Source organism: Ptychodera flava, chromosome 1, assembly GCF_041260155.1.
Source record: "Ptychodera flava strain L36383 chromosome 1, AS_Pfla_20210202, whole genome shotgun sequence".
Taxonomy (NCBI): Eukaryota; Metazoa; Hemichordata; class Enteropneusta; family Ptychoderidae; genus Ptychodera; species Ptychodera flava.
The window spans coordinates 60,855,645-60,865,669 of record NC_091928.1 but is presented as its reverse complement, the minus strand read 5'-3'; positions in this window follow the sequence as shown (position 1 = coordinate 60,865,669).

Genomic DNA, 10,025 nt, shown 5'->3' with positions numbered 1-10,025 from the left:
TAATACAACCAATGATACAGTCGACCATCGCAGAATTACGGACAGTGTTAGATGTAAAGGAATCATGAATGCAACCTTCGATAATACAACCAATGATACAGTCGACCATCGCAGAATTACGGACAGTGTTAGATGTAAAGGAATCATGAACGCGAGTTCAGAGAAGAAATCGAAGCCAACCACACGACCTACGACATATGCTAATGAGAGCTGCGTCATCCGCTTTGCCTGTGCAAACTCGCGTCGACGCTTCATCGTACCGAACATTTGATACAGCGAACGGAGGAGCGATTTCCTGCCAACTGTACTACCGGTACATGTACTAATATCCTATTGTGTCTTGACAAAGTCATAAATGCAAGTAAATACCCAGAGATTGACAATGAACTCCGTGACTACGGTATCGAGGCACTTGAAACTTCATCGATCATCTTGCAGGTGCCGCCAACTAAGCTGTTCGTGCAAAAGGTGTTCGTGCGAAGTTTTTCAGCGGGCGGGCAAATTTCAAAACTAATCAGCGGGCGGGGAGAAAAAATCTATATTTACTGTGGGCGGGGAAGAAATTTCACAATTTTCAGTGGGCGGGGAGAAAATTTTTGACAGTGGGCACCGAAGATACGTAGAGGGAGGGGAAAGCGGCGTGGTTGATAGAACTTGAGGGAGATTTAGCGCCTAACTTAGAGGGGAGCAGGTTCCAAGCTATACTGCCAGCTGCTCCCACGGTTTGCGTTGATCTAGGTTGCCTAGTAGGCATCTAGTTGGCAATGGGGAATTTCAGTAGTGGGAGAGGGCAGAGGGGAGCTTGAAATGTTGCGGGGAGTGGGGAGCGGGCAGACTATAGATACTGGAGGCAGCGGGCATCAAAATTCAGTGGGAGGGCATATTTTCCGTGTTTGCCAGTGGGAGGGCAGTTACGAACAGCTCTACTTTCCCCTCCAAATTTTGGATCAAGGTCAAAATACGAAAAATCGGTATATCAGCCCTCAAAACATGTTTTGTGATGATTTTGCGAAATTCATGAAATTTACCAGTTGGCGGCACCTGATCTTGGATCAGACTACGTAAACCGTGAGCACTCACGGCAACGCGTTTAGAAACGACTTCAGACAAGCAAAGAGTCATGTCGTTTGCTAATTCAAGAATATGCGGAAGGTTTCCTGCAGTTCGACAATTGACATGTATTGCAGTAGTAATTCCTGTATCCTTGGTTGCATGCGAAAAGGGCTTCAGCTGCTAAAACAGGAGCCCGTAGTAGATTTCCGACGGCAATGTAGATAATTTGATGTTGCTCTCAATGGAAGGGCCGTGTGTTGCCGATTTCCCGTACGGCAGAAGCAAGGGAGATATTTGCCTCGAGGGCTCGCAGAAACCCTAGGAATTTTTAGATGTTGAATGTTATTGACATGATACTCAGAATTCAACATTAACACAATTATCAGTAGTTTACAGCTACTAAACATTCAAACAATGTAAACAGCGGGGACTGTGTCATCTTTCGAGGACTTGTTTTTAAACTTTTCTGGTTTCTATGAAAGTTACAATAATATGCAGTGTTTGCAGCCAGGATTTTTAAACCAGGGGACACTGTGTCCCGCCACTGTCTATTTTGGGGACATTTTGTGTATTTTGGGGACAACATAAACATTAGCAATCACTGTTCCGATGGTATCCTGCATCTCTTGGGCAGTTTGTCGGGAGGTGTAACTTGCATTCTGTCCGATCCCCACCTTATCCACCGTTTGAACGCCTTGCAATTTCAGGAATTTCAAGAAGTGATTCATATTTTCATGTGGCAATGTCCTCCTTTGCCAACCAATAAACCGACTGCACTGCCGATATAATACCTTTATTATTTCCTGACAGAGCTCGATTGATGGCGGTGTCGAAATTTCTACGCAAGGCAACTTCTTCAATTGATTGCAAGTGATCACTACCGCACACATGGCGGTCTAATGTGTTGATGTACGGAAATTTTCACATCCAGACTGTTCAGTAAACGTATTTTGCTTGCCAGTTTCACGACAAATCTTGCAATGTATCTGTTTCTTTCACTCTTGTATTCCAACCAGTTAGAATACTTTTCATTTTTCCTCCAACTCTGTTGAAACTTTCGTTCCGTGGTTTTCTTTTTCTTCGACTCTGGTGGATCGCACTGTGTCATGTGTTACAATCAGATCGCGTTGAGTGTGAGTCATCACCCTGGGCAACAGAAGGTGTTTGATCGTCATTGCTGTCGCGATCGGTTGACAAACTCCGAGTTAGACTCTTGAAAAATGATGTAAATTCGCTTTTGATGTTCTGCCATATTGAACTTGCCTACTGAAATGCCGTTCAATTGTCGATGCATGGCAACAGAATGGAATTTTCCGCAAACGAAAAGAAAATCGTCAATCAAATTTGAATCATTTTGCGACTTATTTGTTTCACAAAACAAACGTCAAGCGGCCGGACTACGACTTAATTTTACGGAAGTAATCGTAGCAGTATGCCGTATCTGCCGCCAATCAGAGCTCTGTCGGACTACAAATGAAAGCAAATTGTAATATCAAGTGACGGTTTTAATTAGCTCTGAAAGTACGTAAATAAAAGCCTCAAAAGAAACATGCAAAACAAAGGTCGCCGTCAGTGTCAGATATTACTTGCAGACGACACCGCCATACAGTGGCTCAAAAGCGCGCCCGAGGTGACCCGCGAGACGCAAGAATGCGGGACAACGGGTCTCGTTTGGGGGACATTGTCGCAAGGGCGCGTCCTGGCGGCAACACTGAATATGACTTTCTAACTTCTTGATTCTATGGCAGAGTCTAAGTGATCATGGCAGAGATAGATCATAGAAACTTGTTTATTCAAGGAACTGAATGGAAAAAGTTCATTCTAATCATCCTTCTTCCAGAAGTGATTTTAGACAATTTTGTATGAAATATTTTAAAAACATATAGGAAAATTTAATTCTAGTGTTAATTTACTTTCAACACTTACATATACCGTAAACATACTTTGTTTTACATTTGAACCATGTGTTTATTATCATGTTTTGAGAATTTCAACCTTAAAATAGTATTTGAATTATAAAATTTTATATTTACTGGATTGATGCAATGAATTGTACTCAGATCAATTGACTGTACTGCAGTGCACTGCTTAAACCTTCAATCACCAAAGTAAATTTTTATCTGATAAAATTCCAAGAAGTCAAATGCTTCTTTTAGAAGCATATGCATGATTTCAACCATGGTATAAGTTGTCACAAAGAATTATATCATAGATTTGTGTTATTTTCTCAGTATCACAGTTAACAGTATGGAAACAGTCAATCAAGTAGTTTACCATCATTAACCATTTATGGTCTCAAGGTATATAATAATTAAAGGTACAAACAGCATTGTCTTGCTGGTCCATGGACACACAAAAAGCAGACTAGAGAATGAAAGGCTTAATTGTGTTTATAGGCTAGCATTTATGGTCAGTCAAAACCACAGGCAATTAGTAATTAGTAGTGAATCCAAATTACCGGTACAAAATAATTTTAAAAAATGCGTTTTAACAAAAATTTGAATTTGTGCATGTTTGTGACAACCACTGTAAATTATCATAGTTTTGCTGGACTAGCACTTTTAGCTGCTTAGACATATAAAACTAAGTTGACAAAGAAAAAGTTACTGACTGACTATGTTGATTTACCATCCATGTACAGCTTAGATATATGGTACATATTAAACTATTAAAGCTGCTATTGGAAAAATACTGTCAATGATAACAGGCTCCATTGTTAATTACAATGAATTGATGTTAATAAGGTCTATCTCTGTCACTCACATTCCGTCTCATACTGGTCACTATTTTTATACAGCCTTGAGTTCTACCAGGAGTTGGGCTGTGAATATCTGTTTTGGTCATATCAAACTATTTAGAACATAAAAAATGTAAACACTCTAGCTTAACCAACATTTGACAGCCACAAAAAATTATTTCTGAAAAGAAAATTTCTAATGAAAATAATGAAAATACAACTGTGCCACTTTCTAGCAGTAAGTTGTAAAGTTTGCTAGCCAAACCAAAGTGATAGTTGAAACTTAACTGTATCATAAATCAGTTCAAAAATGCTCATGCAAAGGTTATTGGTACGAGTTTTGAAGCAGTACTGTGCTTTGGAAAGACATTGACAAATTTACCAGGTATCCTGAAAACTAGTACAATTAACTAATTGACCACCAAAATTGAGTGTTAAACACGTTTTTGCTCATGCACATGCAATTTCAAAGCATTCTGGTTACTGTTTTGTGAGAAGGAAATGTTGGACTCAAAAGGCAGAACAGGGAAAATCACTTGAACTAGAATGTTTAAGGCATTGCTATAAAAGAAATCTACATTTTATATCTGAAGTTAACCGATCCGTTTTATATCAAACAATCAATCCCTTTTCCACCAGCTCACAAAAAAGCTACAATAGGCAATGTGTCAGAACTTCAACACTAAAAGAGGTCAGAATACTTCAGTATCCAAAGTAACGAAATGACAATTAGTGCAGATGTAGTGAACTTTGGTCCATCAGTTGCCCATTTGAGTGTTGCTTGAGATAAACAATTAGCTTGGTTGCATTGTAGAGAACCCTTGCTTGAAATTAACATAGCGTGCTGGCAACGTTGCATATATTTAGGGGTTTCACTAAATTTTGAAACGGGCCATATTTACAGGGGGCCAATTAAGCCTTACCAACAACAATACATGATGTTTGGTTATGACACCCACCTCCACCCCCTTGCCACCAATACATGATTCCAAATTATCTACAACAACTCGAAAAAACAGTTCATGAATCAGAAATGAAAAGTTACATGTTTATTTCATGCAATGCTTTCAGAAATATAGAAATTTAGCCAGCAAAATTATCCATCTCATCAAGTTCCATGTCATATTCTAAAAACGTATTCCAAAATTTATGATAGTTTACTTCACAAGTCATATTAATATCAATCTTAATAGAAATCATGATATTTTAATGAATTTACACTACCAGTACAGTTAAGATTAATGTGGTTTATAACCATCAAGTAACAATAATAGTACTAGCAACTGCTGAAAGCAAGCGGAATTCTTAACTATACATTGACATGTACAGATAGGTGGTAAGATAAGTTTTATTGAAACACTTACGTTATTAGGGTGAATACCTGTCCAAAGAATGTGACACCCCAAAATGATCCCTACAGAGAATAGTTAAATATGGCCGCAAGACTAGCTGAGAAGAAGTTACAGTGCAATTTTGTTTGGTCTTTTTCCGGGTCAAAAGTATGTCACGTGATTGACCTCTGTACCACATCCAAGTCACATGATGCAAGCAGCCATTATCACAGTTCACTTGAGGACAATGAATATTCACAATGTATGGTAGGTTGTGACTAGAATTGTTAATGAGTTTCACCAGATTTAAAGTTGTAATGTTAATACATTCACAAATATATCACTCTGAGGATTAAAATAATTCACAGAGAATTAAATTGGAGCTTTTAATGTTTTTTATCTAATATTTCTTTGATAGAATTTAAACATTGCAACAGATTGAATTTCTTTTTCATTATTTCCTGTGTAACAGACTGATTGCAATTCAGTGAAGTTTTCTAATCAGCTCAAGGTGTGGATAAAGGCATTATAAGTTTTTTAGAAAAGAATTTGATTGTTGAAACTTCTCTTTAACGTGTTTTATTTTCGCAATTTGTATCATACACTTGAACACAAAGAAGTATGTGAAGCAGAGAGGTCTACAGCACTTATAACCTCTTCAGAATTTTGTCACAGACTAATAATGAAATCAAACAGAGGATATTTATCTTGTTTGTATCAAAACATACATCAACATATTTTTTTCAGTCCATTTATGTTGTACCATCTTTGTGTGCTTTGTAAAGGAAATGTATTGTGAAATTGATTTAGGTTAAACATTGAAAACAGAATAATTAAGTAGGCAATTTTGAAACCACTGGAAAATACCAGGTATATGAAAGAGCAGATATCACATTATTACTGCATCACGTAATATGTCTTTCAATATTGTCAGTGTCATCTACCAGTATGTGCCATAGTAAGCAAACTGAGGCTTAGGGATGTTATTTTGATGATCCAAATTCCCCCTAATAATTACAAATCAAGCATTACAGAATTTTCAAATAACAAAGGAAAGTAAAATGTCCCACTCATTTGTTCCTAAAACTGATGAACGATTGCAAATCCTGACTTTTGCCAACTTTGTATTGGACACTATATTGTTGAAAGATGACACTTGCTGATCATGCCATGTAATTGCATGCTCAAAGTTTTTTCCTCTGTAACCATGATGCCATCAAAACATCAAAATCATTTTATCAAATGACTGTGTTTTTTATTTTAAGGTTATAACTCAGTGTATACAATAATGTGTACCATATTGGATGAAAATAAACAGACAGCCATCAGTCAAAGATAGGTGTGTAAATGCCAACAACAATCATTAGTTGTGTTTGTTGTCATTGCATCGTTTGTGCAGACGAATAGTTTTAATACATTCTTTTGTAAGTTGCTAAAATGCCAAACAAATGCCACACCCACCCTCTACAGAAAGCCATCTCCACATAGTGGTCACTTTTTCTTTGTCCCTTGAGTGACCACTATACACAGGTTGGACTGTATGTGATTTCATTAGAATGAATCGCTGTTTCAACTTTAGCCAATTTGGAAATATATTTTCAATGTAGCAAAAAAGTACTTCTGTATTGCAACTCATAGGGAGTGTTGTCATGCATATTTTACAGTGTTTTTGTTTCCGTGTTGGAGCCTGTGGAAATGTTCAGAATTTATTATGTCAACACTGCCTGTATATGTAATGCCTCTATTATTGTGAACAGTTTGTAAAATCTAGAATCCAAGTCATTGGTTACAATGTCACTAGTCAAAAGGAAATAAATAAAAAATTTTGCTCCCAGTCTCTTCAGCTTTGCAAAAACAAATCCAGAGGAACAATGATTTTCTCTGGCCTTACTAGACTTGGTTCAAGTCTGTGATTTGTGAATGTTTGAGTGATCACAAAGTGGAAACTAACTCAGGACTGCGCAGACTCAAAAGTAACGCGTTCAGTCGCTAGGAAAACCTGGCCTTGGCTGCCGAATTTCAAATAGGTTTGTATGAAAAAGGAGAGACGCATGAGAAACTACTGCAAATGATTTTATTTTTAGAAATTCACCGACTTGAACCAAGTCTATGGCCTTACCAGCATGTACAAAAGTATTTCAGAATCTATTATTTGTCGGTTTGGTTTCTCTTTCCTCTAATTAATATTATAAAATAAGCATTAATTTATGAAAAAGGGTCAACCTCAGTACCAAAAAGCAACATTAAAAGTAACAAATATTTTTTTACTTTGTTTATAGAAATTTATGGTAATTTTAATATGACAATGTACAATTCACTTAATGAAAAAAATACTTCTCCAAAACGTAAGTTGGAATAAAAATATATAAGTCCTGCAAACACTGTATTGTGTGCAATATACAATGTTATCATTGACAAATGAATTCCAGTCTGGAATAAAATTCAGTTACCCTCACTGGTATTGGGCATTGCAGTACCCTGTTGAATACTGGGCATTTTGATATGATTTTGGGAGTAGAATAAAAAACTCTGCTTTACAGACATGACAAAAATACCGGGAAAAAAATTACAATTACAGATAATGGACCTTTAAAGGCTCCTGTTCCAGAGAAAATACTTGAGTCTTGTCAGTCTTTTGCATGTTTATTTGGGATTTTGTTTTATCTGATTTTGTACAAAATAAATATCAGGCCACAGAGTATATAATTTGTCAGGTAACCCACCATTCTCGATTCTACAATCTCTAGTGCATAGTTCATTAGTGTCACAATCACGGTCTGTATTCTCCATATTATATGTGTACTGCTCTGGTAGATTCTTGTTTGGCAAAGTTGCAAAGCAGTCACTAAAAATGTTTTTGACACTTTTGTGAAAAGTCAACAGAGCAAAACACTATGGCTGTTAACAGTTCATTTCTTGACATTGTTTCAGGGTAGGGTTTCTTCATCAATAGTTGACAATTGGAACATTTTATATTGCTTGATTCAGGTCTCATCCAGACGTGGTTGAAAAAAACCCAGCCTGAATATATCCTTGCTTTTCTAAGTTGTCACTGATATTGTCTTAGTGTAACATCAACATCAATGACATTTACATACTCTCCACTGTTCATCAGATCATCTTCAATCATAACAAACAAAGACATGACAATTTGCCAAATTCACCACTTTATTGGAAAATAAATAAATATATTACATGAGTCACCATCAATTCTGGTCAAGAGGATGTTTTTCCTTTTTCTGTACAACCCTGATGATATATATATATCCACTTACATGTAAGCTTACTGAAGTATTCATCGGAATGTAATGCTGGACATAAGGATAAAAGTTACCAAACATAACAACTTTTACACTCCATAAAAGCTGATACAGTTCTATGCCAGATTATGAGTGTTCAATCAATCTCTGCCTGAATGAGAAATGGGGACGCTTAATCCTCTTTTCTCCAAATTGTATTTATTTCTATGGTTTATCTATGGAGCCTGGTAGAAAGAGGATTAAAAAGAATGTTGATGGTTACAATTTTCAAAGCATATTGATAATTAATTACAAAGTTCTGGATGATAGCGTTGTTAAATCATTATTAGAATTTCCTATTTATGTTTTTCATATTCTGTACCACTTCATTTTTCGTTTGTGCTGAAAAATATGTCTTCGTATCTTGGTGTCATGGCTTTAAACTGAATCACAAACTCAAGCTCTCAAGTTTATATAAAGTTTATGTATGAACGAAAGCATTTCAGAAATTTAACATTGAGGGCGCTATACACCAAGCCCAGACGCTCCTCCGGTGTAAATGTACCGTCACATTTCGCTCCCTTCATAGGAATACGTGAATTGATACGTGAAAGCCATTGTCGCTGTTTCTGCCACAATACCAATGAGAAAAAAATCTTTATTGGACAACTTTAAAATTTGGAAAAAAAACCTGTTCGAACTAAAGAAATATTAGGGCAACGGAATATCTGCAAGCTGTCGGTCAACAAGAAATACGGAAGAAAAGTTGCACAATTGATTTCTATGCTAATTTAATTGTCTTTTCATCATCAGAACATCACAATCAAAACAAACTTAAAGAAAATTTACTATCTTTAACTCCCCAGCTACGGGGCGTTTCCCTGCAATCACAGTGGAAGGACTGTCTCAGAGAGCGAGCTGTAGCATGCTCTGTTCGCACTCTCAAGATGTAGATGTGGGTCCATTGCTGTGAAGTTTTTAGACGGGATTCCTGCCTTTTACGGGCTGATTTTGACTTTTACGGCTTCTATCGCAAAATCAGCCCGTAAAAGGCAGAAATCCTGTCTGAAAACACCAAAGCTATGGACCAACGGCTATCTCCGAGATGTACCTAACTCGGAAAGTTACTCAGGCATACATTGGAGTAGCTGTGATAGCGCCGACGTGCGCACAAAGACGTGAGCTTTGGATAAAAATGAAAATACGGAATGATCTTGGTTTATTTGTCTCCAATGAAAATTGTTTATCTTCGATACTGACCTCCGTTTCTCAAATGTTATTTTCATATTTCACTAGGAAAACTAAATTATGATGCACTCTGAACAACCTACCCGGCGACACTGAACATTTTGTCACCGTTTCAGAAATACCGTCTGCATTTACCAAATTTTACCGTCCTTCTTTTGAACGCACTACTATAACCTGTCATCTCATGCCACAGAAACTAATTTTCCTGGTTTTTTTTCTCTTGAAATTCAAATAATTAAAATCGAAGTTCAAGATGTAATTCAAGCATGTTATTGACCTTTTCTCAACATACAGGCGCCCCAGCAGGTCAATATTGAGTATAAGCCCCAGAAGCAGGTAGACTTTAAGGTAGTATGCGCCTCAATGAAAAACTTGACCTTTAGCTCGATTTCCTCAAGCAGTATTTTAACCAAACTT